We start from the raw sequence: 27,997 nt of genomic DNA, 5'->3' as shown, positions 1-27,997 counted from the left end.
GGACCGGACGCCTGTGTCTTCTTGTGAGTATTCTTGTGATTCCCGGCCCCTGGAAAATTATTTTTAATTTCTCCTTTTTGCCGGTGGTGGGTGAAGTTGAGGCTGAGGTTTAAAATGGGAGCTAAGCTTTCCCAGCCTCAGCATGAGGTTTATCTCCAAGTTGGGGAGTCCCTGAAGAATTGTGGGTTAAAGTTATCAAAGGGGTTTTTGAAAAGGTTTGTTAAGTGGCTGTTCTTTTATTTTCCCCAGATGTCCCCTGCTAATTTGAAGTCAGCCACGTTTTGGCAATTTGTGGGGGACAAAATTTTGGAATTAAACCAAAGGGGAGATCCCTCTGGTGAGAGGTTTCTCTACATGGTCTGGGCTTTGAGAGATATACACAAAGCTAATCAGAAAATAAAAGAAAAGTCTCGAGTTCTCCCCAGTTCTTCCCAAGTCCCTCCTCCCCCTCCTCGCATTCCTCATCCCACTACCCCTTCGCTGAAAAGACCGGGAGTTGTAAAATGCCCAGAGGCACAGGGCTGCCACTGTCTCCCTGACTCTCCTCCATCCTCTCAGCCACCCCGCCGAAGTAGCCCTGGCCAAGCTGTTTCAGATTCTACCCAAACCCGCTCTCCTATGCCCTCTTCCCCGGTTGTTCTCCCAAAAAGCAGTTCCCAGTTTTATTGCCCTGAAAATGACGGCGAAGGCTTTTCTTCGTCCACCGTTTTGTCCCCTTTCCCTGCTGTTCCTGCACTCCCCCAAAATGGAGGAGACCGCATGGCACAGCCCACCTTTTTTCCTCCTTCTTCCCAAAATCCTCTTGCCCCCCCTCCTCCTCGCCCTGTCCTGGCCCGGCCCCCTCCTAATGTGACGTCTGTGAGCTCCTCCTTCGCGTCGGGTCCCGCCCCCTGCGTCGGGAGTCCCCGCCATTCCCGTGGACACTCCTCTTTGTCCTCAGCCCCCGCCTACCGGGAGGAGCCTTCTGGTTGCCACGCCTCATCTTCTGGTTCCCACGCTGTGGAAACCGGAACCGACGCCATCTTGAACCCGGAACCGGGAGCCTCCTCCAGTCCCTTCGCCGCTCCGGTTACTTATAACCGAGCTGGCGGCAACCCCACCTGGAAACCCTTTGACCCTGCTGGGCTCAAAGAACTTCGTAAAGCTCAGAAGGAGTTTGGGAGGGAGAGTCCCTATTTCCGGAATCTCCTGCGGGCCACCCTCACTAATACAGTGTTGGTCCCGGCAGACCTCCAAAGCATTTTTTCCTGCTTGCTTTCTCCAGCCGAATTCAAGTTGTGGGATGACGGGTGGAGAAAGCAACTAAGAGAGGTCCTCCCAATCCTGTTGCAAGACCCTAATAATGCAGGGGTTTCCATGGACCACCTTACCGGTGAGGGGTTGCTTGCCAAGCCACAAGACCAGGCCCGAAACACCCCAGAGCCGGTCTTAAATGCTGTTAAACATGCGGCGGAGCAAGCATTTTTAATGATGCCCCCTAAATCGGCGCCTCTACTAAATTTTACTGAAATTCGGCAACTTCCAAATGAGCCATTTATTGACTTTGTTGACAAATTAAAATTAGTGGTGGAGAAGCAAGTGGAAGATACAAGAATTAGAGAAAGCATAATCACTCAAATAGCAAAAGCTAATGCAAATGAACCTTGTAAGAGAGTGATTATGACCCTTCCACTTGATCCTCCACCAACATTAAAGCAGATGATTCGACACTGCACAACCTTAGTTCCAATTGGCCAACCAAATTTAAAAACGAGGGGGAATGTGGTAGGAGCTGCGGGTGCCGCTGAGGCAACGGCACCTCAGGACAAGAGAATGACAAACAGAACCTGGACTTGTCACAGATGTGGCAAGCCAGGACATGTGGCCCGGAACTGCAGAGCTCCAGCCCCAATTAATCAAAGTTCCCGAGCTGTTCCCCCAGGGCAAGTAGCATCGCCCACTCCCATGGAGGTACAGCCGGGAAACTGAGGACCCAGCGCGGATCTGTGGCCCCGCGTGATGACATAAATAAAGAAGCCGCAACCAGAAAGACTGTGACTGCAGCCACTGCAACCACGATGGACTCTATCACACCTCGACGGGTCTTCGTGAGCTGCAAAGGACTGAATGACTGCTGCTTGTTTGTTATAGGAGACACCACGTGTACACCACCAGAGATCTCAATAACACCAGAGATCGTCCAAGTAGGATCACAAGGACTCTTTACAATTAACATCCAATGTATTCACCTACCTTTCTTCCTTGCAGCTGGCCAGGTTCTCGCCCAGGCCATCCTCATGCCCAGAAGTTCACCAGAAAACTACAACCCATCTGTCTTCTGGGCTGAGGTGGTAGGGGAGGATAAGCCGATGCTAAGCTGCAAGATTTCATGCCAGGGCTCGGACATCAGCCTAGCAGGGATGATGGACACGGGGGCAGACGTGACGGTCATTGCCTCCAACAACTGGCCGTCACATTGGGGGTTGCAACCGGCGGAAGGTATTGTTACGGGTGTGGGAGGATCTGTGGCTGCCCAGAGAAGCAGGACTCTTGTCCAGATTGAGGGTCCAGAGGGGCGGATTGCAACAGTCTGTCCATTTATTATTGACTCTGGGTTTACATTGTGGGGCAGGGATCTCATGTCTCAGTGGGGAGCCCGGGTTGAGATCCCATCTCAACCCCGGGATTTTTAGTAGGGGCCACTGCGGAGCGCCCCACCCAGAAATTGAATTGGCTCACTAATAAAAGGGTCTGGGTGGATCAGTGGCCTTTAAAAGGACACCAATTGAGAGCGCTCACTGCACTCGTGGTGCAGCAGCTGGGGAAGGGGAACATTGAGCCTTCCAACAGCGCTTGGAACTCCCCGGTCTTTGTGATCCGGAAGCTGGGGACAGACAAGTGGAGACTCCTTCACGACCTGCGGAAAATTAACGAGGTCATTGAGGACATGGGACCCCTGCAGCCCGGAATGCCATCACCCTCTATGCTCCCTAGGCAATGGAAGCTAGCAGTCATAGATATCAAGGACTGCTTCTTCCATATCCCCCTGCATCCGGACGATGCGCCCTGGTTTGCCTTCTCCGTGCCTTCCCTCAACCGAGAGGCTCCCATGCAGCGCTACCACTGGCACGTTCTGCCGCAAGGCATGAAAAACTCGCCCACCATCTGCCAGTGGCATGTCACTCATATTCTGTCCCCTGTCCGGAAAAAGGCAGTTAGAGCTGTGATTCTACGCTACATGGACGATGTTTTGGTGTGTGTGCCTGTCGGAGCTTGGGTGGGTTGGACGGTCGGGACGGACGGAGACGAGAGATCTCTGAAGTCAGATCTTGGAACATGCGGTTTATTGCAAAGGGCGTGGGTACAGGGGCACTGCTTAGAGCTGCCAGCCGCAGCTCGGAGCAGGCCCAAGAGAGCAAGAGTGTAAGCGGGTAAGGGAGTAAGTAGAGTGGACCAGTAAAGAGAGTAAGCGGGTAAGTAAAGAGAGAGCGAGAAGTCCTCGTTACAATACAATAAATCATTTTCTGTACTGAATATCCTAATTTCCACTAACCAATCTAATACAAGATACAAATCCTATAGCATTTACATACAGCCTATAAGAATTGTTATATTACCATAGAGTGTTACATCTTAACTCCTAAAAACTACTCTTTGGACCCCTTCTGCTGAGCTAGTAGGGTCTGCTCTGACCCTTGGACCTGCCTGCAAGCAGAGGGTATTGTTCAATCAAGAGGGGATTACCTTCAGTCGGCCATACCATTGTTTTCCAGTTGTTCAGTAACTAAGACTTGGTATCTCAAAGGTGGCCTTCATTTCAATGTCGCTTATAGTTTTCATATTCCCAAAATCTTTTGTCAGGCAATCATATTTATAAGGCTTTCCTGTTTCATCTTCCCCAACATGTGCCCATGCAGCAGTACCTGGACTGGACTCTGGGGGAGGTAATCAGGGCTTTAGAGGCTGATGGATTCGAAATCCATCCCGAGAAGGTCCAGAAGACCTCACCTTTTAAATATCTAGGACTCAAAATTGAGGAGCAGACAGTGGTGCCCCAACCATTAAAGATCAATGATAACCCCAAGACTCTGCAGGAACTCCATCAACTCTGCGGGTCCATCAACTGGGTGAGGCAGCTCCTGGGACTGACGACTGAGGACCTTGCCCCTCTGTTCAACCTGCTTTGTGGGAACGAGGATCTCAAATCCCCGAGGCAGTTGACAGAAGAGGCAAGAAACTCCCTCATCAAAGTCCAGGAGGAGCTGTCATCTTGCCAAGCCCATCGTTATGCCCCAGGTCTGCCCTTTCAGTTCATAGTGCTGGGGAAAATGCCATACCTCCATGGGCTGGTTTTCCAGTGGGACAAGGTGCAGAGGGATCCCCTTCTGATTATTGAGTGGGTTTTCCTCTCGCACCAGCCGTCCAAAAGTATTACCACGCCACAGGAGCTCATGGCTCAGTTGGTGATAAAGGCTAGGTCTCGCCTCCGTACCCTTGCGGGGTGTGATTTCACATATGTTTACCTGCCACTAACAACCAATGCACTGGACCATCTCCTTCAAAACAACAATCATCTCCAATTTGCCTTTGATAGTTATTCGGGACAAATATCGGTTCACAACCCGAAACACAAATTGTTCAATTCGGCCTTTAAATTAATTCCAAAAGAAATTCAGAGTCGTGAACCCCTCAATGCCCTGAGGTTCTTTATGGATGGTTCTGGGGCATCTCACAAGTCTGTCATCGTTTGGAGGAATCCTTTCACTCAGAAGTGGGAGTCTGATGTGCAGGTGGTCGAAGGATCATGGCAGGTTGCAGAGCTTGCCACAGGGGTCAGAGCATTTGAGCGGTTCAACGAACCTTTTAATTTGGTAACAGATTCCGCATATGTAGCAGGAGTGGTGCCCAGAGCAGAAAGAGCATTGCTCAGAGAGGTGGCAAATCCAAAAATTCATAACTTGCTTTTGAAGCTAATCCAAATTGTCTCCCACCAAAAGCAACCCTTTTACGTAATGCATGTGAGGTCACACACTAACCTGCCAGGATTTATTGCCGAAGGGAACAGGAGAGCAGATGCCCTAGCTATGCCCATCGAGTTAGCGAATCTGCCTAACAGATTCCAGCAAGCCCAGCTGAGCCATGCAATGTTCCATCAAAATGCTCCAGCTCTCGTCCGGATGTTCCACCTCACTAGAGACCAGGCGAAAGCCATTGTGGCAACATGCCTCAACTGCCAAAAACATCAGCTTCCATCATTAGGTCAGGGGGTTAACCCCCGAGGCCTAGGCAGTTGTGAGGTATGGCAAACAGATGTCACCCACTTCCCCCAATTTGGCCGCCAGAAATATATTCACGTTTCAGTGGATACCTTTTCTGGTGCAACCTTTGCCTCAGCCCACCATGGGGAGAGGGCCAAAGATGTCATCAACCACCTAGTACAGGCCTTCGCTGTGTTGGGGACACCAAATAAAATAAAAACTGACAATGGCCCTGCGTACACCTCTGCAGAGTTAAACAGATTCATGAGTGAGTGGGGTGTGGATCACATCACTGGCATCCCTCACTCACCCACAGGCCAAGCCATCGTGGAGAGGAGACATCAGACACTAAAAAGACTGCTAGAACAACAAAAGGGTGGCAATGAGATCGCTGCCCCCACCATAAGACTGTCCAAAGCGTTGTTCACGTTGAACTTTTTAAACTGTTCCTATGAGGAACCTGATCCTCCCATCCTGAGACACTTCACAAACTCTGCTAAACATAAACTGACTGAGAGACCTGAGGTCCTAATAAAAGACCCTGACACTTTACAGATACATGGCCCGTACCCCCTAGTCACCCAGGGTAGAGGCTACGGGTGTGTTTCCACCACAGAGGGTCCAAGATGGATCCCTGGGAAGTGGATCAAAACCTTTTTGAAACCACCTGCAGATGCCAAGCGAAGGAAAGAAGCTGCCACAGCCTGGAAAAGGAGGAGAAACAAGACCTCCTGAATAAACAAGAAATTCTCCTCCCAGGCTGCAAAGACAAACATTCCCTTTCCCACCTTCTCTATTGTGTTTCCCTCCCCTAAGTGGCCCTTTGTTTTGAAAGAGGGGGAGTCCAAGGGAGCCATTGTTATTTAAGTTAATCGTATTTGTATTAATTTTATTTATGTTACACTGTCCTTAAAGTTACCTCCCATGACTGCGTGATTACATCCTACATGCTGCTGCCCCACCTGCTGCTTCAGCTCCTCCTGTACACTGGGAGCTCCAGTGGCTGGATTCCTTCAATTATCAAGGACATTGTTTGGGTTTTGTTTATAGTGTTGTTAATTTTATTAGCCCTTCCCATTTTTAAGTATTTGGTTTTGAAATCCCTTAAGCCTTTCCCCTCATTTCAATGTAATAAAGAAGGGGGAGATGTTGGGGTGGGTCAGCCTGCTCTCGGGCTGAAACCATCAAATGTCAGTCACCAGAAGAGATCACTGCGGTCTAGGTTACCTCCCCCTGGGTGGCTCCCAATCCTAAATTACCTCCCCCTGTTCCAGAAAGTTCTCCCATTTTTAGTTATTAATTGGTTCCCTGTTATGACTCCTGCCTCCCTGTTTTCCCCATTTGTTCTGAAAAATTGTATCCTCCCCTCTGCTGGTAACCCATTGGTTGTTTTCTCTTTCCCTGCCTTACTCCACCCCCCCATAAAGGGGCTAGCCCATGTCTCCTCGGGGCTTTTGCTGGTCCCTGGTCCCTCCTGCAAATAAACCTGTTGGAACTCACACCAGAAGCCCCTCCCGCCTTCTTTGCCTCCGGGCAAACGCCAGCCTGATCATCGGCTGCCCGACGTGTTTCCTCTGAGGAGGAGCCAGCGCGTGCACCCATCTCGGGCTGATTCCACTGAGCCGTTCAGCAAGGACGCTGTGGAGGCTAACGCTGCGTCCTCTCTGCCCGAGGGCACGCCGGGGCTTGTGGTGACAAGCCCCCGGTTGCATTAGGGATTCAGTGGTTTCTTGGTGAATGACCAGTTAACTGTTTTAGGTATAGCGTTTAGTAGCCCCCAGTGCACTAATTTCCTGTATCTAACTAAGAACAGATATGTTTGTGGATCATTGGGGTCTCAGTGTGGATCTCCTGTAGGAAAAATGTTATCTACATTTCCATGCAATGTCCCAGCAGCTATCTGTCCCTGCACATGTGTTCTTGCTGTGGATACTACAGCAGCTTTTTCTGTCTCAGTTAATTCTGATAGCATTAGGTCTATATCCTCCCAATCGATATCTTGATTTCTAACAACCTCTTTGCTACCTTTTCAGGGTCTTCTCTATACATTCTGGCTGTCTCCCTCCAGGGAGGGATCTAAATCCAAAGCTGTAAATGGTGTTTTAACTTTTGTTATTCCCCTGTCTGGCCCCACCACTTGTCTAAGTGGTGCTATGAGCTTCTTTTCTAAAGGGGCCTTGCTCCTAGTTCTGGATGATATTCGTGAGCCAGTCTCACTTGTTCTTTCATCCCCACTATCCTCTGAGGATGTTTGGGACGCTGGGGACATTGTTCCTGATGTTAGGGTGCTACCACTGCACCTCATTAGCTCCTTGGTTTCCAAGGGATCCTGGTCTCTCTCAGCTTTGAGCTTTAAACATCTTTGCCCAATACTGCATGATGAGCAATGTTGCTGCCTGTTCAGAGGGGGTCGCCCTGCCCCCTCCCTGAGACTGGTCAAATAGCCATGTGCTCTGAACCTCCTTTGTTCTAACTTGTGGGCAAAACCGAAAGTAACTCAGACTCTGGAGCAGTGTCTGATAGGCCAGTTACCCCAGGTCCGCTCCTAGTTCTCCCCTTTCCCTTCCCCTGAATAAAAGAGAGAGCTCGGAGTGGGCCCGCCCTCTTTGGCTCTGCTCCCTTCTGCTAACTTCTCCTGTGTGTCTCTGTCTCTAACTGAAAGCATCTAATTGCAGGATTAAGGCATAAACCAAGGGCTATATTTCTACCTCTTTGCTTCTACTCTTGATATTAGCTTTGCAGCTACCACTTCCCTCTCTCTGCCCTGACCCCCCCGCCTCTGGCGGCGTGGGGTTCCTGGGGGCTTCCGGGGCAAATGATGGTGGATTCGGAATAACCCCCCCAGCTCCACAGGCAGAGCCTGCGCTGGCTCACCCTGCACAGTCGCAGGACTCCGCAGCCCCCAGGAACCCTGCGCCGCCAGAGGTGGGGGGGTCAGGGCAGAGTGAGGGTGCACAGCCTGCCTTGCCGTTTGGCTGGACGGCAGCCACAGCTTATCCAGGGCCACAGATCAGCGGCTTAGCAACTTGGACGCCCAGAGCGGCTCCTAGTTCGGTTCCGTACGCACCTGGATCTGGCTTTTTAGCGGGCGTAGCGCCGAGCGTGCCTGCCCCGGGACTGCCTGGCTGTGCTCCGCTGCCCTCCCTGGCGCCAGACTGTTCTGCGCAGTCACAGAACCGAGCCATGGACCTTTTAATGCAGCATCTGCCTTTTCTGACAGAGTTACCGAACTTATCCCGAAGGATGGAGGACCTGCTCAGCCTGTTAGAGCGGCGAATGCCTGAGCCCGCGCCGCCCGCGCCGCCCGCACCCCCCACCCCGCCGGCCGTGGGAGCCGCGGCTCCGAGCCAAGAAACGGCGCGGCTGGCGGCGAAACCGGAAACAGCGCTGCTGCGGGAAAACCCGGAAGCGGCGGCGGCTGCGGAGCGGTGGGCAGAGGCGGCGGTGCCAGGCACGGACGCGGAGAACGGGCCAGCGGCGGGGCCGGGCGTGTCCGCAGAGCGCCGGCCAGAGACGGCGGCGCCGAGCACGCCGTGGGAGCGCGAAACAGCAGCGGAAGCGGCGACCGCGCCGAACGCGGCTGCTGTGCGAGAGACGAGAGCGGCGCCGAGTGCGGCACTGAGCACGGCGCTGGCCGCGGCGCCGGCTGCGGTGCTGGCCGCGGCGCCGAGCGCAGCCGTAGCCTCAAGGGCGGCTGCAGCTTCAGTACCGGCTCGGTCAGGACTGGCCGAGACGGCCTCCCATAAAGAAACTGCTGTAAAAACTGCCGTACAGCCAGCCGCAGTCTGTACTGTCTGTTCTGGCTCTAGCGAACTTAGCCAAAGTGTCCCTCCTCCCCGTACATTTCTGTTCAATCCCAGCACCCCAAAGTTGCCTTTGCCTGATGATTCCTCGTCAGGCAGTGAGGCAGATGAGGTTCTGGCCCCAGGTCGTCAGGCGGCTGTAGCGGCGCGGCGAAGAAAAAGGCTGGGCCGGTCTCGCCCCTGGACCTTTCAGGACTGCACGGTAACTGTACGTCCGACGCATTATAATCGCTTCCTAGAGTCTATTAAGATGCGAGCATTGGAGGAGGGTGACTGGAGGTTATTAGAAATCCTTGGAATGCCAAATAGATCTGAGGATTCTGGGGGTAACCAGGGAGCTGTTACACTCCATCCGCAGGCTGTGCCAGAAGTTCAGGATGGTACTGCTTCCCCAAAAGAGATCCAAGCTTTCCCAGTGTATAAGGCTCTCCCAGATTCAGGGGAGCATGACAAGCATGAGGTAATTGCTTGGAAAGTTGCCCAGGACCTCCAATCCAAGGTGGCACAATATGGGCTAGGTTCTGCTGAGGTTATGTAAATAATAAGGGTGATAAATACAGATTTGCTTTCTCCATTTGATATTAGACAGGTCAAATTCTATTTCAATCTGTACAATTTACAGTTTTTGAGAAAACCTGGAGAAAGCTGGCCGGCAAGACTGCATTAGCAAATTTGCAGCTCCCTGCTGCTGATCCTAGAGACAGCAGGAGTGGATGCTTTGATGGGGACTGGTCCCTTCTCTGATCCCAGTCTACAGGGTAACTTGTCCTCTAGCATCCTGCAGCAAGCTCAACAGGTCGGCATGGCTGCCCTGTTGAAAACCATAGAGTTGTCAGCACCCAGAAAGCGATATACTGAAATAGTTCAAGGCAAATCAGAGTCATTCCTTTCTTTTGTAGAGAAAGTCGCTGCTTCTCTCGAGAAGCAGGTTGAGGATGACGGGTTAAGACAGTTGTTGTTAAGGCAGTTAGTGAGAGATAACGCAAACGAGGAGTGCAGAAAAATCATAGATGCCTTACCAGGGGATCCTGAGGTAACAGACATGGTCGAAGCCTGCACTAAGGTGGGATCTGGGAACCAGAAAAGGTCTGCTTTGGCTGCGTTCCTGCAGCCTGTTCACCCATCCTCTGGTCGTGAACCAAAGCAACCAAGACAGGTGAAGAAAGGGAAGCGGCCTAAGCCGAGCCAAAAAGAAAACACACCGATCCCCCAGTGCAAGAGGTGTGGCAGGCCAGGGCATTGCACAGGCTACTGTAGATCCCTGACTCATGCCAATGGTCGGCCGTTGCCGGGAAACTTCCGCCGGGGTGCAAGGAGGGGGAATTGCTCTCCGATGCAGTCGCTCCCCCAGAGAGTGGCATAGGTACAGGCACAGGCCTACCCAGCCACCCTAGAGACGGCACCCAGGGATCAGACGGCACCCACGGATCAGACGGGTTTGATGTCCACACTGCAGCCGCAGTCGTCTTAGACTCTAGCGGTATTTATAAGGTTCCCTTGGATGCATATGGACCCTTAGCCCAGGGATCCAGTGCGATGCTGGTGGGAAAACCTGACGTTGCCCATCAAGGAATCTTAGTGCACTCAGGAGTTATTGACGCTGACTTTAAAAGTCATATTTGCGCTATGATCTCCACGCAAAAACCCCCTGTAACTATTCCTGAAAAGACCTGCCTTGCTAAATTAGTGCCTTTTAAGTCTTGTGTCCCCAGGATAGAACAACAAACTCACGAAGATAACGGCAGTGGATCTATGACACTTCCGCAGGCCTTCTGGACTGCAGACATCTCTGACCAAAGGCCACAGATGACATGTACCCTAATCCTGCCAAACGCCCGTCGGCCCCGGACTCAGCTTCAAGGTTTGATTGATACGGGTGCTGATATAACTATCATCTCCTTCTCTGCGTGGCCTCCCTCATGGCCTTTAGCCCCTGTGGGATCGGCCATTGCAGGATTAGGAGGAGCCACACAGAGCTATTTAAGCGAACGGCCTGTGGTGGTGAAGGATTCAGAGGGGCACACAGCTACAATTAGGCCTTATGTTACTATCACTTCCCTTAACCTTTGGGGACAGGACGTGTTGGAAGCTTGGGGGGGTACGGATTGGGACAAATTTTTAGCAGGGGTCACTGTGCGTAAGGGTGCAGAGGATCCTACACTGCCTTTGTGGTGGTTCATTAACACACCAATCCAAGTCAGGCTCTGCTCAGTTAGTTGAATTAAGGGCTGTTATCATGGCTTTTCAATGATTCTCACAGGAACCTTTGAATCTGGTTACTGAAGCTGACTAGCAAAAGCTTTTGTATACAATTAATCACCTTACAGTACCACAAAATTCAAATAATCCTGTTATTCTGAATCATTTTCTCTCATTGCAGTCTGCAGGCGACACACAACTGCCCCGGGCAAAAGTCTGGGTACGGAATTTACTCACTAACCAGTGGGAAGGCCCTCATGAGCTTATCGTTTGGGGTCGTGGGTATGCTTGCATTTCCACAGATACTGGGATACGGTGGCTACCTTCAAAATGCGTTCGCCCTGACCTACGGCACCAGAGGCAGAACAGGCAACCTCCAAATGATGACCAGAACGCCAACCATCCAAATGGCGACCAGAATGTAGATCATCAACCTAATGACTCTTCTGATGATGATCAGGATGTCAACCATCAGGTGGATGGTCCTTCCACAAGCAGAGACTGAACTTTAAATTTCTTGTTATGGAGTCAGATAGTTAAAGCCTTAAGGACATATTTAGAATTAATAACTGATGTAGATTTCTATTTAGGATTAATAGTAGTTATCTTATAAAACAAAAAGGGGGAATTGTAGGTACAAAAATGCTGTTAGTGAGGATCTTCTTGTTATTTTCTAAGTCCGTGAGAGATTTTTCTCTCTCACAGAAGAGGTAGCAGGGAATGTAAACAACCAAGCCACCTGCAACCTTGGAAAGTCTTGTTTATGGTATAGTAGAAAATATTTTGATAATGGATGTTTTAGGATTTTGGCCAATCACCCCAAGGGGTGGCTGGTCCTTTGTCCAATTAGACTATGAAGAAAAACGTCTATAAAAGAGTTTGCAAAATAATTAAATAAATCAATCTTGCTGCACAATTCCTGCCTGCTGGATCTTCTCCTCCTCCTCCTCCCTATGGCAGCGGGACACGGTGGTGTACCGTAGGAACCAGGCCTGCGGTAATAGATCACCCATGCAATCTCTCTAGGCAGCTCGAGGCTTTCTAAGGCACTAAACTATGAGCCTGGATGGCTAAGTGTGCTGTGAGTATTTCCACATTTGGCACACAACGTGCTATCTCTGAACCTCGGTTCTTGAGAGACTTTTAGGGTGCCCCGGCAGCCATGTGTCTGCTGGAGTTAGCCCTGTACATCCTGTTGTGCCAGCTCTTTTGTAGCCAGCTGTTACTTTCTGTGTAACAGCAAGCTCAGAGCTTCAGCCTATCCCCTCCCCCACACCACGTGGCGAGGGAACAGCTGGAAAGTAGGAGACTCATTTCGCTTATTTTTTTCTCCGGACCTGCTTTCCTGTGGTGAATCCAGAATTCTGGTGAGTGTTTCCCCGCTGGTTTGGGGGCTCATGTCTTAAGCTGGTGTCATAGGTTAGCAAGCATAGTCCCAGAAGGGATGTCCTTGCTAAGGGGTGCTTACAGCTTCCTCTGGGACCTGATAGAACCTATCAGATGGCCAGTTTGAATATGGACAATTCTTTAAGCCACTTAAAGTTGTGACCGCCTCTGTGATACACACTTAAGAATAGACAAACTTCCCCCCCAAGCTCTCTCTCGTTTCTGGTGCTGGGACAGGTGGCTGCGGGACCCGAGCAGGGCCCAGTGGGCCCGGCCCAGGCCCTGTTCAGGCCTGGGCCGGGCCGGGCCACGGCTCCAGGATGACCCCCCCCCAGGCAGGGCTGTGGGCAGCCAGAGCGGCTCGGAACCCCCCCCTTTCCACTGCGGCCAAGATTTCAGCAAAGCGGCACCGCTGTCCAGAAGAGGTCAGGTGACCAACAGCGATAAGCCACACAGCTGCAAGGCCGAGGTGAGATTAACCCTTTTAGTGCTGTGAAGAGCTGAAAACCTGAGGGAAGAGAGAGAGGAGATGCTTAAAGCTGAAATTCTTTTGTAATGCTATGATATATCAGAGTATCCCGTTGTAATTCCATGAAGATATGGGGGGTGGAGTGTTCAGCTCGTAAGCAAAAGCACCTGTGCTGAGATAGGCAGATGCTGACGCAGCTGTAATTTCATGAGAAGTTTGGACAGGGAGAGATGGAAGCGATGAGGACTTTTGCTCCAAATGGGAAAGGAGAAACCTCAGTTCCTAGAGATGCTCCCAGAGATAGTCCTAACGATGAAGATGAGGAAGACCCTTTGCTCTCAGGGAAGGAGAAGGGCCTCTGTTTTTGTTTCTGAACGGCTCAACCTTAAAATTGTACCCCAAAAAACTTCAAGAGTGGACCCTCGAAAGCAGTTGTGGGAAAAGCTGCAAGTCAGGGGAAGGGACTCACATGCGAGCAGAGAGACCTCTTCCTAAATGGACTGAACACTATTTGGAAGTGGGCAGCTGTCTCATTGTGATACTGTTTTCATAGCACGAGCAAGAAGAGACTTCTCTTTCTAAATGGACTGAACAAGGTTATTATGGAAGTGGTAAACAGACTGAACATCTGAAGGGTTGTCTTTTTACATTGTCAGTGGGAGAAGGGAGGAAGGTGGGGCAAGGAGGAGAGTTCTGAAGTTATGGTATAATTTTTTTTTCCCCTCTTTTAGGTCTGTTAATAAACTTCTTTATAGTCTTTCAAGTTTGGTGCCTGCTTTGCATTTCTCCTAATTCTTATCTCACAGCAGATAAACAGTAATGAGTATTTTGGACCAAACCACTACAGCTGGTTTAGGTGCAAATTTTTTCTCTTTTTTTTCCCCTCTTTTTTTGCGATTTGGTGTTGGTGTGATCCAGCCCCCTGCGGGGCTGGGGCAGCGTAATGCCAATCAATCCCAGGCCCTCCCCTGGATCGAGTTCACTGAAGAGGCAGACTCAGAGGGTTGGTCCAGGGGTGGCTCAGAAGCCTAAGCTGCACCCCCTCGGGTGGTGCCCGTGTACAAGCCGCCTCCCCCGGTTCGGGAAAATTCTCAGTTACTCGGTCGTTCATTGGTTCTGTTATAACTCCCGCCTCTCGGTTTACCCCAGTGGTTCTTGTTACATTGTATCCTACCCCTGGCTTGTAACTCATTGGTTGTTTTCCCCTTTCACCGGGGTTTTCAAACTCCCTATAGAACTGAGGACAAGGCTCTTGCGAGCCATGCCATCATCATCCCATCGCATTCCATCCCATCTCATCTCATCGGATTCCAGCCTTCCGAGCTTGTTCGGGTTGCAAAACTTCTAACAATAAACCTGTTAGAAGCCAGACCTGAATAGCCTCTCTCTTCCTTTGTCTCTGAGCTAACGTGAGCCGACATCATCGGCTCCTGCCGTGTTCCCTCTGCCGAGAAGCCAGCTAGCTAGCCCAGCAAGCAGGTCTTTTTCTGCCCCCGAAGCCGCTTCAGCGGCGTGTGGAGGTAATGCAGCCGGACTGTCTCTGACCTGGGGCACGCCAGGGCTCGTGCCTCGAGCACCAAGCCCTGCGTTAGTTTGGCGCACCAAGCGTGGGGCTCATGCTGATGCCATGAAGATTTTTGCCTTTTCTTTTATACCCGTTATACCTTTTTACAACTTCTGTATTCCTAGTGCTTCTTGCCTACATTCTTGGACTTGTTTGACCAAGCTAAGAGACTAAACATTTTAGAAGCTTCGTAGCTAGGGATCAGTGTGTCCCAGACCCCAAGGTCCTCTCCAGAACATATTCTGTAAACCAAGATAGAACCATCCAGGGGAAGGTTCCTTGGGGAGGGGGGCTCACTTGAGCCCCTCATTGGGGAATCTTTGATAGATATGCTAATTAATAAAACCTATAATGTTATACCCAATGTTGGGGGGAGGGGGGGGACAGAGATAGACTTGGTGGGGTGCATTTCGATGCATATGACCTGGACGTGTACACCTAAGGATCCTTAAAATAAATACCAAGGTAAAATCCCTTTTCCCCTTCTAACCGTGTATGACTCTTGATTTTAAGACCAGGAAAAGGCATCAGTTGCTGGCGACCACTAAGGGACCCTAAAGACCTTGAAACTCGCAGTCTTGGGTTGGAACGCATCTTGCTTTGCCCCTCTCTTTGCTGGCAAATTACAGTGGGGCTGGAGCAACAATCTAAGACTGTGACCAGGACTTTAGGACCCAGCACGGAAAGGCAGAGGCATGGAAAGAGGTGAGTGAAAAGGGGATCAGTACCACTGAGACTGTGCTAGCACTAGGGAAGGAGATCTCTGAGGGGGTTGGAAAGGTTGGGGGCACAGAAGCCCACAAAAGGGGAAAGCTTAAACTTTTCCCCTGCAAACTGTGGAAAGGAGGGGACGCCCTCCATGGAGTCCACAGGAGCCCAGAGGCTGCACCCTACGCAGCCGCAGGAGAGGCTCAGAGGTTGGTTGGTTGGTTGGTTGGTTAGTTCAGACGTCGGGAGTTGTGGGTTTGAATCCTTTTGAGACCAGATTTTCGCGTGCGCGCATTTACTGCTTGCTACAACTAGTTGCTTTTTAGTATTTTAAAGTGCTCTTTTGAAGTGTTTGTGTAGTAACCTAGATAAACTGCCTGGGAAATTGGAATTCCAAGGCCAGATTGCAGGCTGAATTCTGGAGTTAAGAGCTTCCCTCTGGCAGAGTTTTCCTGTCTGTGAGCAAACATAGGTGGTGTGAATGAAAAAATCCCTCCTAACAGCCCATTAGAGCTGATAATAAAACATTGGAGATGGCTGACAGGGCGAAAAACTACTTTGGACACCCGAGAATTGATCAGACTGTCCACACGGGTTTGGCCGACTTTAAAATTAAGTCAAGGAAATTGGCCTCGCTATGGGAGTTTGGAAAATAACATCATTAATGACCTGATGGTAGAACTGAGATCATTACGTAGGTTTGATGAACTAAGATATGCAGAACTTTTTACTATGTATTTGAACAGAGAAGAAGCATATGTGGTAGACAAAAGTAATATGGAAATGACTTTGAGGAGGAGAAAGGGAAAGAAAAAGCTGCAGCAAGCTGACTCGTATACTAATACGGACAGAGAAATTGATATGACAGATACAGATATGGTAGCACCAGCTTTGCGCAATGGGAGAGGGTCTCCCCACCCCGTTCAACCACCGGGGCGGCCCGCATGGGGGGCGGTGGGGGAGCAGTGGCTCCCCCACCACCGCCGCCACCAACTCCACCGCCGGGGCAGCCCGCACGGGGGGGGATAGGGGAGCGGTGGCTCCGCCGCCGCCGCCGCCTCCGCCTCTGCCGGCGGGGCAGCCCGCACAGGTGGGGGAGGGGGATGGGGGAGCGGCCGGCTCCGCCGCCGCCGCCGCCACCTCCGCCTCCGCCGGCGGGGCAGCCCGCAAAGGTGGGGGCGGGGGATGGGGGAGTGGTGGCCCCGCCGCCGCCGCCGCCGCCACCGCCGCCGCCTCTGCTGCCCCCGCCGCTGCCGAGCAGGGGCAGGGGAGGGAGCAGGCGGCCAGCTCCAAGCCGGAGGAGCGGCACGGGGCCCCCTCACTCCCAGCCTCGTCAGGGGCGGAGGGTGGGCGCGGAGGTAGGGGAGATGCGGATTGGCCACCCCCCCCGACTTTTCCAGAGGCAGGGAAGGGGTGGATTGGCCGCCGCCCCCTGACCGCCCCGGAGGCAGAGAAGAGGCAGGTATGCCACCACCCCCTGACTTTTCCAGAGGCAGGGAAGGGGTGGATTGGCCACTGCCCCCTGACCGGTCCAGAGGCAGAGAAGGTGCAGACTGGCCACCGATCTCTGACCTTTCCAGAGGCAGAGACGGGGAAGGGGGAGGGGAAGGGGCAGGCTGGCCGCCTTTCCCCTAGTACCCTGAACACAGAAGTGAAGGTGGAAATGGACACGGGCAATTGCAGCCGCATTGCCCAATACAGAGAACCGCAAGTTTCCGAGCCACAGGAGGAGCCGCTCGCTCTCCCCACCCTGCGGCACAGGCAGTGTTAAAGCTGAGGGCAGATGGGATGGCCCCGACCCAGGCGGCTCTTACAGAGCTAGGGACGGGAGAAGCTGCTTGCAGCCCCTGCCTCCCTACCCCTCCACTGCTGCAAAGAGCGAGACAGTTCCTGATCAACATTCGCCTGGAACAAGTTTTAAAACCAATGAACCAATTTCAATTAAAAGTGAATGGGATGATTTTGATACAGATGGTTCTCACGGGGAGGGAGGTAGAAGGAGGGGCAGGATAGCCCGAGAAGCTATGAGAGCAGTCAGTCCCGTCGCTAAACACACAAGGTCCAAAACAGATAAAGGAGGGGAGGAAGAACTTGTATTAGAAGCACCTCTGAGACAGGCTGTGGGAAATCAAGGAGTCATTTATATAAAGGCACCATTTTCTCTCGGAGAATTACAGCAGTGGAAAAACTCAATTGGGAAGTACAGCGACAACCCAGAGAGAGTAGCTATGCATGTAGAAATGGCCATAAAATCCCAAAACCCAGATTGGGGTGATCTAAATGTTATGCTAGATGAATTATTGGATAAAACAGAGAGAGAAATGGTCAACAAAGCTGCTGTATCTGCTATAGAAACTCAAATTGCAACTGGGAGTCTTCAAGGGTCAGTTAATGATATCTATCCCCTAGAGAACCCTAACTGGGATCCTAATGTCCCAGAACAGATGGAAAAGCTGAAGCGATACCAAAAATGGGTGGTTGTTGGGTTAAAATGTGCCGTTCCTAAAGCAGTGAATTGGGCTAGGTTATATGAGATCAAACAAAATCCAAATGAGACCCCCACAGAGTTTCTAAATAGGCTTAAAGAGGCTGCACAAAAATACACTACCTTAGACCCTGACTCACCTGAGCAGCAGATCCACCTGGCTTACCTGTTTATAGGTCAATCTGCTAATGACATAAAGAAAAAGCTGCAAAAGATAGATGGGCCACCAGACATAAGTAAATTGTTGACTGTAGCCTGGAAGGTATACCAGAACAGGGACTTAGCAGACAAAGATAAACATCATAAACCGCACCACAAGAAGAAGTATGCTAAGGGAAAGTCATCTGACACATCAAAAAGGGGTCCCCCTTTTCCCCTATCTGAGGACCAATGCGCAATTTGCAAAAAATGGGGGCACTGGAAAAATGAGTGTCCATCACGAGCAGGAAAGAAGCCCCCAGTTCCAGAACTAACTGTAAATACAGACTGACGGGGACCGAAGGTAACTACCCCAGCAGAGCCTTCGGTTGTAGCTAAGCTGGGGAATGATGATGTTGAATTTCTGGTTGATACAGGGGCAACATATTGTGTTAAATACTTTAAAAGGTAAACTGAGTCAAGACACTGTGAATGTGATTGGAGCTACAGGGGTAAGTGAAACAAGGCCTTTTCTCCAACCTTTAAAATTTAAATTGAGAAAACACTGGGTCACTCACCAGTTCCTGTATATGCCAAATTCCCCAATGCCATTATTGGGCAGAGATTTATTGGAAAAATTGGAAGCAGAAATTAAGTTTTCAAAGGAAGGGGGAGTGAAAGTTATAATCCCAGAATCTAAAATTATCGAAGCAGCTGCTATACTTGTACAGGAATGCCATGGAAAAATTCCCAAAGAAGTTGCTGTCATTCAAATAGTGTGGGCCAATGATTCTCCTGGGAGATCCAAAAAAGCTGAACCTGTGAGTATCACACTCAAAGCAGGGGCTACACCAGTAAGACAAAGACAATATCCTCTGAAATTAGAAGCTCGTAAGGGATTAGTACCTGTGATTGAGAAGTTTCTCAAATTTGGGTTGTTAGTAGAATGTGAATCCAGGTACAACACACCAATCTTGCCAGTAAAGAAAGCTGATGGAAAAAGCTACAGGTTGGTACAGGATTTGAGGGAAATCAACAAGATAACACTGCGAGTGGATCCCTGTGACATCGTGGCTAAGAAGCGACTTTGGACTTGCCGACGCCTCTCGGAGCAGTCTGCTCTGTTTTAGGATCACTTCCCTGAGAGGAGGCTGCTAACTCCCACTGATTCTGCACTGAGCTGACCTTGGAGAGCAGCCGTGTCTCTGAGAACCCCACCTGTGCCTTTTACTCTGTGACCGGACGAATTTGTGCTGATTTCTGAAACTTATGTGAGTATCCCTGGTCCCTTATACATTGTTTCTTTTTTCGTTTTGCGGGTGATGGGTGGAAGAAGTGCTGAGAGAGAGATGGGATCAAAACTCTCTCAGCCCCAAAGAGAGGTTTTTCTCCAAGTTGTGAAATCCCTTTCAGTTAGTGGCTTTAGATTTTCAAGGGATCTATTAAAACAGTTTGTTTGCTGGCTTTTCTTTTACCTTCCTCAAGTATCTCCCACAAATTTAAAATCTCCTGCCTTCTGGCAGGCTGTGGGAGATAAGATTGCTGATTTAAAGGCAAAGGGAGACTCCTCTGGAGAAAAAATTTTTCCCCTAGTTCTAGTCCTTAGGGACTTGCATTAAATGGATCAGAAAGTAAAAGAAAAGCACAAATCCCCTCGCAGTTCTTCCCATATCCCTCCTTCCTCCCCTCCTGCTCCTCATCCCACTTCCCTTTCGTTGGAAAAACCGAATGGGGTGATATGCCAACAGGCACAGAGTTGCTATCTTCTCTCTGACTCAGTCTTTTCAGCCACCCTGTCGGAATAGCCCTGGCCAGGCCACCTGACCTCTTTCCAAACCCTGTATCCCTCGCCCTCTTCCCCAGTTGTAAGCCCAGAAAACTGTTCTAAATGCTGTTTGCCATTGTTCCCCCCCCCACTCCACGTGTCTGAACAATGGCGCTGACCGCATGGCACAGTTCACCCCTCCCCCCTCTTCTTCTTCCCACAATCCCTTTTGCCCTCCTACCCCCAACCCTTTCCTATCCCCATCCCCAGGTGTGATGTCATTGGGTTCCTCCCACACATCGGGTACCGCCCCCTGCATCAGGAATCCCCGCCCATCCTGTGACCACGCCTCCTGGTCCTCCAACCCCGCCCCCTGTGGAGGACTTCCTGGTTCCCACGCCCCCTCTTCCGGTTCCCACGGGGTAGAAACCAGAAGCAACACCATCTTGAAATCGGGTCCGGGAGTCCCCTCAGACTCCTCCTATCCCTTTGCTGCTCCTGTAACATATGATCAAACTGGCAATAATCCCACATGGAAACCTTTTGATTCTGCAGGGCTCAAAGAGCTTTGCAAAGCCCAGAAAGAATTTGGGAGGGAGAGTCAGTATTTTAAGAACCTTCTTAAGATAACTCTCACCAGTACATTGATTGTGCCACATGACCTCAAAAGCATTTTCTCCTGCTTGCTTTCCCCATTCGAGTTTCAAATGTGAGAAGAAGTTTGTAGAAAGAAACTGGGAGAGGTCCTCCCAATTTTACTGCAGGATCCAAACAACGCGGGGGTTTCTATGGATCACCTTACCGGTGAGGGGTTATTAGCCAAGCCCCAGAACCAGGCTCAAAATACACCAGAGCCAGTCCTGAATGCTGCAAAGCAAGCAGCTCAGCAACTGTTCTTAATGATGCCTCCTAAATTAGCACCTCTATTGAATTATACAGAGATTCGGCAACTGCAAAATGAGCCATTTATTGATTTTGTGGATAAACTGAGGCTCATAGTGGAAAGACAAGTGGAAGATCTGAAAACAAGAGATCATATTATAATGCAAATTGCAAAGACTAATGCCAATGATGCTTGTAAAAGAGTGATTTTGGGTCTTCCATTCGAACCTCCACCGACCTTAAGTCAAATGGTTCGTGCTTGCATGACACTGGTGCCAATTAACCAGCCAAATTTAAAAACAGGGGAAAACTTACTAGGAGCTGCAGCTGCTACACATGCAACAGCATCTCAGGACAAAAGAAATGCTAATTGGGTCTGCCACAGGTGTGGCAAACCAGGGCACTTGGCCCGAAACTGCAGAGCTCCAGCTCCAATTAATCAAGGTTCCCAAGCTGTCTCCCCAGGGCAAATGCCATGCCGATGGGATGCAGCCAAAAAACTGACAGAACCGCGTGGAGTGGCAGGGCCACGCAGGGGAACAAATCAAGAAACTGCCACCAGGAAAATGGTTACCACGACCACTGCAACTCAAATGGACTCGGTGACACCCCAGAGAATTGTCGTGAGTTGCGAGAATCTGAGAGACTGTATATTGCTTGTGTTAAAAGATGTTGTACATTCACCAGCTGACATTTGTGTTATACCAGAAATTGTTCAAGTGGGGCCACAAGAGTTCTTTACTGTCAATATCCAGTGTGTTAATCCTCCCTGTTTTCTTGCTGCTAACCAGGTTGTGGCCCAAGCTATTCTCATGCCCAGTAGTCCGTCACAGGACTACAACCCCTCTGTCTTCTGGGCTGAGGTAGTTGGGAACGACAAACTCATGCTTAACTGCAAACTGTCTTGCCAAGGCTCGGACATCAGCCTGGCAGGAATGATGGACACGGGAGCAGACGTGACAGTCATTTCTTCCCACAATTGGCCGTCACACTGGGAAATGCAGCTGGCAGAAGGTATTGTGACGGGTGTGGGGGGAACTATATCTGCCCAGAGAAGCAGGGCAGTTGTCCAAATTGAGGGTCCAGAGGGACAGATAGCATCAGTCCGTCCTTTTGTAATTGACTCTGGATTTACATTGTAGGGCAGGGATCTCATGTCCCAGTGGGGGGCTCGAGTCATAATTCCATCTCAACCCCAAAAATTTTTAGTAAAGGCCACTGTGGAGCGCCCCTTCAAGAAATTAAATTGGATCTCTGATGAACACGTCTAGACAGATCAGTGGACTTTGAAAAACGACAAATTAAAGGCGCTCACCGCACTTGTGGAGGAGCAATTGAGAAAGGGTAATCTGGAACCATGTAACAGCCCTTGGAATTCCCCAGTATTTGTAATCAAAAATCCGGGGAAAGACCAGTGGCACCTCCTACAGGACTTGCGGAAAATAAATGCAGTGATTGAGGACATGGGACCCCTGCAGCCCGGAATGCCTTCACCCTCCATGCTCCCCAGGCAGTGGAAGGTAGCAGTCATCGACATTAAAGAATGTTTCTTCCAGATCCCTCTTGCACCCAGATGAGGCACCCCGGTTTGCCTTCTCGGTACCTTCCATGAGCCAAAAGGTTCCCATGCAGCACTAACAGTGGCGAGTTCTGCTTCAGGGCATGAAAAACTCACCCACCATCTGCCAGTGGTATGTAGCTCGCATTCTGTCCCCCATCCGAAAGTTAGCAGCAAAGGCAATAGTGCTCCACTATATGGACGATGTTTTGGTGTGTGCTCCTAACCAGCAGTATTTAGACTGGACATTGGGGGAGGTAATCAAGGCCTTAGAGGCAAATGGATTTGAAATCCAGGCTGAAAAGGTCCAGAAAACCTCTCCATTTAAATACCTTGGACTGAAAATCCATGAACAGACTGTGGTTCCCCAACAAGTGAAAATGAATGATAACCCTAAGACCTTGCAGGAACTCCACCAGCTCTGCGGGTCCATAAATTGGGTGAGGCCTCTCCTAGGGCTGCTGACATCAGAAGATCTTGCTCCTCTGTTCAACCTCCTGTGAGGGAAAGATGACCTCACATCACCCAGGCATCTAACAGAGGAGGCGAGACAGTCCATCTGTAAGGTACAGGAAGCGCTGTCGTCCCGGCAGGCACACCGCTGCACCCCAGGTCTGCCTTTTCAATTTATTGTGTATGGGGAAATGCCATACCTCCACGGGCTGATATTTCAATGGGACGAGGCGCAGAGCGATCCCGTTAATCATCGAGTGGGTTTTCCTCTCGCACCAGCCGTCAAAAAGTATCACAACGCCACAGGAGCTCATGGCTCAGTTGGTGATGAAAGCTAGATCCCACCTCCGTACCCTTGCAGGGTGTGACTTTACATGCATCTACTTACCATTGGCAACCGATTCACTTGATAACCTCCTTCAAAACAATGAGCACCTCCAATACGCCCTAGACAGCTACATAGGCCAAATTTCTATACACCATCCACAACACAAACAGTTTATTTCAGTCTTCAAACTGATTCCAAAAGAAATTCAAAGCAGAAAACCATTAAATGCCTTGACAATCTTTTCAGATGGCTCCGGTCGTTCTCGCAAATCTGTCATCACATGGAGGGATTCTCGCACTCAGAAGCGGGAGTCTGATGTGCAGGTAGTTGAAGGATCCCCACAAGTGGCAGAACTTGCAGCCATGGTCAGAGCATTTGAGCGGTTCAGTGAACCATTTAATTTGATAACTGATTCTGCCTATGTAGCAGGTGTAGTTTCCAGGGCAGAGAGAGCCTTACTAAATGAGGTTGCAAACCCAAAAATTCATAACTTGTTTTCGAAATTGATTCAACTGATCTCCCACTGAAAGCAACCATTCTATGTCATGCATGTGAGATCACACTGACCTGCCAGGATTTATTGCCGAAGGGAACAGAAGAGCAGATGCCCTAGCTATTCCCATCGAGTTAGCGAATCTGCCTACCAGATTCCAGCAAGCCCAGCTGAGCCATGCAATGTTCCATCAGAATGCTCCCGCTCTCATTCAAATGTTCCACCTCACTAGAGACCAGGCGAAAGCCATTGTGGCAACATGCCCCAGCTGCCAAAAACATCAGCTTCCATCATTAGGTCAAGGGGTTAACCCCCGAGGCCTCGGCAGTTGTGAGGTATGGCAAACAGATGTCACCCATTTCCCCCAATTTGGCCGCCAGAAATATATTCATGTTTCTGTGGATATCTTTTCTGGTGCAACCTTTGCCTCAGCCGACCGGGGGGAGAGGGCCAAAGCTGTCATCAACCACCTAGTACAGGCCTTCGCTGTGTTGGGGACACCAAATAAAATAAAAACTGGCAATGGCCCTGCGTACACCTCTGCAGAGTTAAACAGATTCATGAGTGAGTGGGGTGTGGATCACATCACTGGCATCCCTCACTCACCCACAGGCCAAGCCATCATGGAGAGGAGACATCAGACACTAAAAAGACTGCTAGAACAACAAAAGGGTGGCAATGAGATCGCTGCCCCCACCATAAGACTGTCCAAAGCGTTGTTCACGTTGAACTTTTTAAACTGTTCCTATGAGGAACCTGATCCTCCCATCCTGAGACACTTCACAAACTCTGCCAGACATAAACTGACTGAGAGACCTGAGGTCCTAATAAAAGACCCTGATACTTTACAAATACATGGCCCGTACCCCCTAGTCACCCGGGGTAGAGGCTACGGATGTGTTTCCACCCCAGAGGGTCCAAGATGGATCCCTGGGAAGTGGATCAAACCCTTTTTGAGACCACCTGCGGATGCCAAGCAAAGGAAAGAAGCTGCCACAGCCTGGAAAAGGAGAAGAAAAACCAAGCCACCTGGAAAAAAGACTCCTCCTCCAGGCCTGATAAACAAACCCTCCACCTCTCAGTCTCCTTAAAATGTGTCTCCCTTCCCAAAATGACACCTCAGTTTTGTTTTGAAAGAGGGGGAGTTGAAGGGAGCCATTGTTATTTAAGTTAATTGTATTTGTATTAATTTTATTTGTGTTACACTGTCCCTAAAGTTACCTCCCTTGACTGCGTGATGACATCCTACATGCTGCTGTCCCACCTGCTGCTACAGCTCCTCCTCTGCACCGGGAGATCCAGCAGCCGGATGTTGGAATTGTAAAAAGAAGAGAGACCCGGCTCTGGCGGGGGGAGAGACTTGCAGACCAGCCAATATGGTTGATAAGCGCAAAACTCCGTTAATTAGCAATCCAAAGGCACTTATATAGTATACCAGCTTGTTAACTCCTAAGTGGCTTAAAGCTTATCAAAGCACATTTCTACTTCTACGTAATTGGACTTACATTGGCAAGCTTCTACAGTTATGTTATGATTAAAAGAATTCAAAGTTCACCTCCCTTCTCTCCCGGTTAGCACAGCTTATCAGGACAGCTGCATCATTTCAAAACTCCCTCTTTGTTCCCAGCCCTGCTTGTTTTCTTCACACAAGAATTTTCTCATGGAGAGCTTTTTCTCACACACAGGCCTTTTGCTTCCAGGCCTATTGCTTGTACAGTTCTTCTATTGATCCCATAATTCTATCAATGATCCATGCCCCGGATCCTTTAATAATTGCAACAGCCGGATTCCTTCCATTATCAAGGACATTGTATGGGGTTTCTTTATGGAGTTGTTAATATTGTTAGCCCTTCCCACTTTTAAGTGTTTGGTTTTGAAATCCCTTAAGCCTTCTCCCTCATTTCAAAGTAATAAAGAAGGGGGGAGATGTTGGTGTGACCCAGCCCCCTGCGGGGCTGGGGCAGCGTAATGCCAATCAATCCCAGCCCATCCCCTAGAACGAGTTCACTGAAGAGGCAGACTCAGAGGGTGGGTCCAGGGGTGGCTCAGAAGCCTAAGCCGCACCCCCTCGGGCGGTGCTCGTGTACAAGCCGCCTCCCCCGGTTCGGGAAAATTCTCAGTTACTCGGTCGTTCATTGGTTCTGTTATAACCCCCGCCTCTCGGTTTACCCCAGTGGTTCTTGTTACATTGTATCCTACCCCTGGCTTGTAACTCATTGGTTGTTTTCCCCTTTCACCGGGGTTTTCAAACTCCCTATAGAACTGAGGACAAGGCTCTTGCGAGCCATGCCATCATCATCCCATCGCATTCCATCCCATCTCATCTCATCGGATTCCAGCCTTCCGAGCTTGTTCGGGTTGCAAAACTTCTAACAATAAACCTGTTAGAAGCCAGACCTGAATAGCCTCTCTCTTCCTTTGTCTCTGAGCTAACGTGAGCCGACATCATCGGCTCCTGCCGTGTTCCCTCTGCCGAGAAGCCAGCTAGCTAGCCCAGCAAGCAGGTCTTTTTCTGCCCCCGAAGCCGCTTCAGCGGCGTGTGGAGGTAATGCAGCCGGACTGTCTCTGACCTGGGGCACGCCAGAGCTCGTGCCTCGAGCACCAAACCCTGCGTTAATTTGGGGCTGATGTTTGTGGTGTTGGTTTCATAATGGGATCTGAAGTTTCTGCACACCACAGAGAAATATACTACCAAGTTCAAAGCTATCTTTCTTCTTCTGGGCATAAATACCCTAAAAATCTAGTTCAATCTTTTGTACAATGGCTTTTTCAGTATTTTCCTAATCTCACCTCTGAGGACATAAGATCTTCTGAATTTTGGGATAAGGTGGGGAGAAAACTCTCCTCTCTCAGACGATCGGGAGACGAAACAGTTTCAAAATATTTTCCTCTCCTGTTACTAAGTTACACTTTGCCAGAGAAAAACACAGTACATGAAAAGCCACTGCAAAAACCTCCTGTTAATTCTCTTATACCCTCTTCCAATCTGTGTCCCTGACCCCTCTTCCCCTACGCTGGAAAACACAGCTAGAGCAGACTGCTTTTTAGCACAGGAGAGCCATCGACCTCCTGGCTCACCCGTGTTTCCTCAGAACCCTGCCTTGGACGGGAACCCGGAGCCCGTCTCAGGACCTTTCCAACCTGTTTTCTCCACTCCTTTGTCCCCAGTTTCTAGCCCTCATGTTTTAAGCACGCGAAAAACCCCCTTCTCCCCTGATCTCTTTGTTCCCAGGGACAGCCATTGCCATGTGCCCTTAGCCCTGGAAAAACCTCCTCCCCCCAACCCCTTTTCTCCAAGTTTATTTGTCTCCGATAATGGCGGACGCCACGTTTCTTCACCTCCGAACTATGCCTCCCACAATCCCTTTCTCCCCCATCCCACAAATCCCTTCTTGTCCCCACCCACTCCCACTCCTTTGTTGGAACCTAACCCCGCCCCCCAACCCTGCCCCCACAGCGTCATGTTTCACCCCTTCCTCTGTTCCCACCCATGACTCAAGTACTGCCCCTGACTCCCACAACCCCGCCCCCAACCCCTCCCTTCCTCCTGCTGCCTCCACCCCTCCACTCCCTGCCCCTGCCCCTTCACTCCCTGCCCCTGCCCCTCCACTCTCCGCCCCTGCTTCCCATTGTCCCACCCCAGGTTCCCATAGTCATGTGACTACCCCTCTACATCTGGGAACCCAGGCCTACCAGGAAGTACCTCTGGCTGCTGCTATTACACTCTCTCGTAATAGCACAGGAGCGAACCCTGGCTGGACACCTTTCTCATATTCTAATATCAGAGATTTGTGCAAGCCAATTAAGGAGTTTGGGATGCATAGTAACTATTTTAAGAGCCTTTTAAGTGCTACTTTTTCAACACATTTGCTCGTACCTCATGATTTGATTACAATAATGCAAATTCTTCTCATGCCTGGTGAATTTGTGTTGTGGAAACAACAATGGAAATTGATTTTATCTGATTTATTGCAAATTCTGTGGCAAAATCTGGACTTTGACAACAATTACATCACATTAGACCTTTTATCATGTGGCAATAATATGGCAAATCCTCAAAAACAAGCAATGCTTATCCCTCATCCAGTTCTTACTGAAATCACACATGCTGCTGAAAAGGCCTTAACATTATTACCATCTCAAACTCCTAATTCTCATTATACCACCATCAAGCAATTGCCAAATGAAAATATTATTCACTTTTATAACCGTTTGTACGAAGCTGTCTCTTCCCAGGTCCCTAATCCTGACCTCCAACAAGCGCTCCTACTCGAACTGCTCCAAGCAAATACCAATGATGCTTGCAAACAAGTAATCCTGATTCTTCCCTTGCGTCCACCCCCAACTGTTGAAACCATCCTCGAAGTCTGTACAAAGAAGGTGCAGATGAACACAGCTGTTCTTTTTTTGAAAAAAGTGAGGATAGTGGGGGAGGTTGTGGAGAATGCTACGGGTACAGGGGAAACTCAATCTCGAGGTAACCTTATATGCTATCGTTGTCAGAAAAAGGGACATGTGGCTTAGAAGTG

Source organism: Corvus moneduloides, chromosome W, assembly GCF_009650955.1.
Source record: "Corvus moneduloides isolate bCorMon1 chromosome W, bCorMon1.pri, whole genome shotgun sequence".
Lineage (NCBI taxonomy): Eukaryota > Metazoa > Chordata > Aves > Passeriformes > Corvidae > Corvus > Corvus moneduloides.
This window is presented reverse-complemented; position numbering follows the sequence as displayed.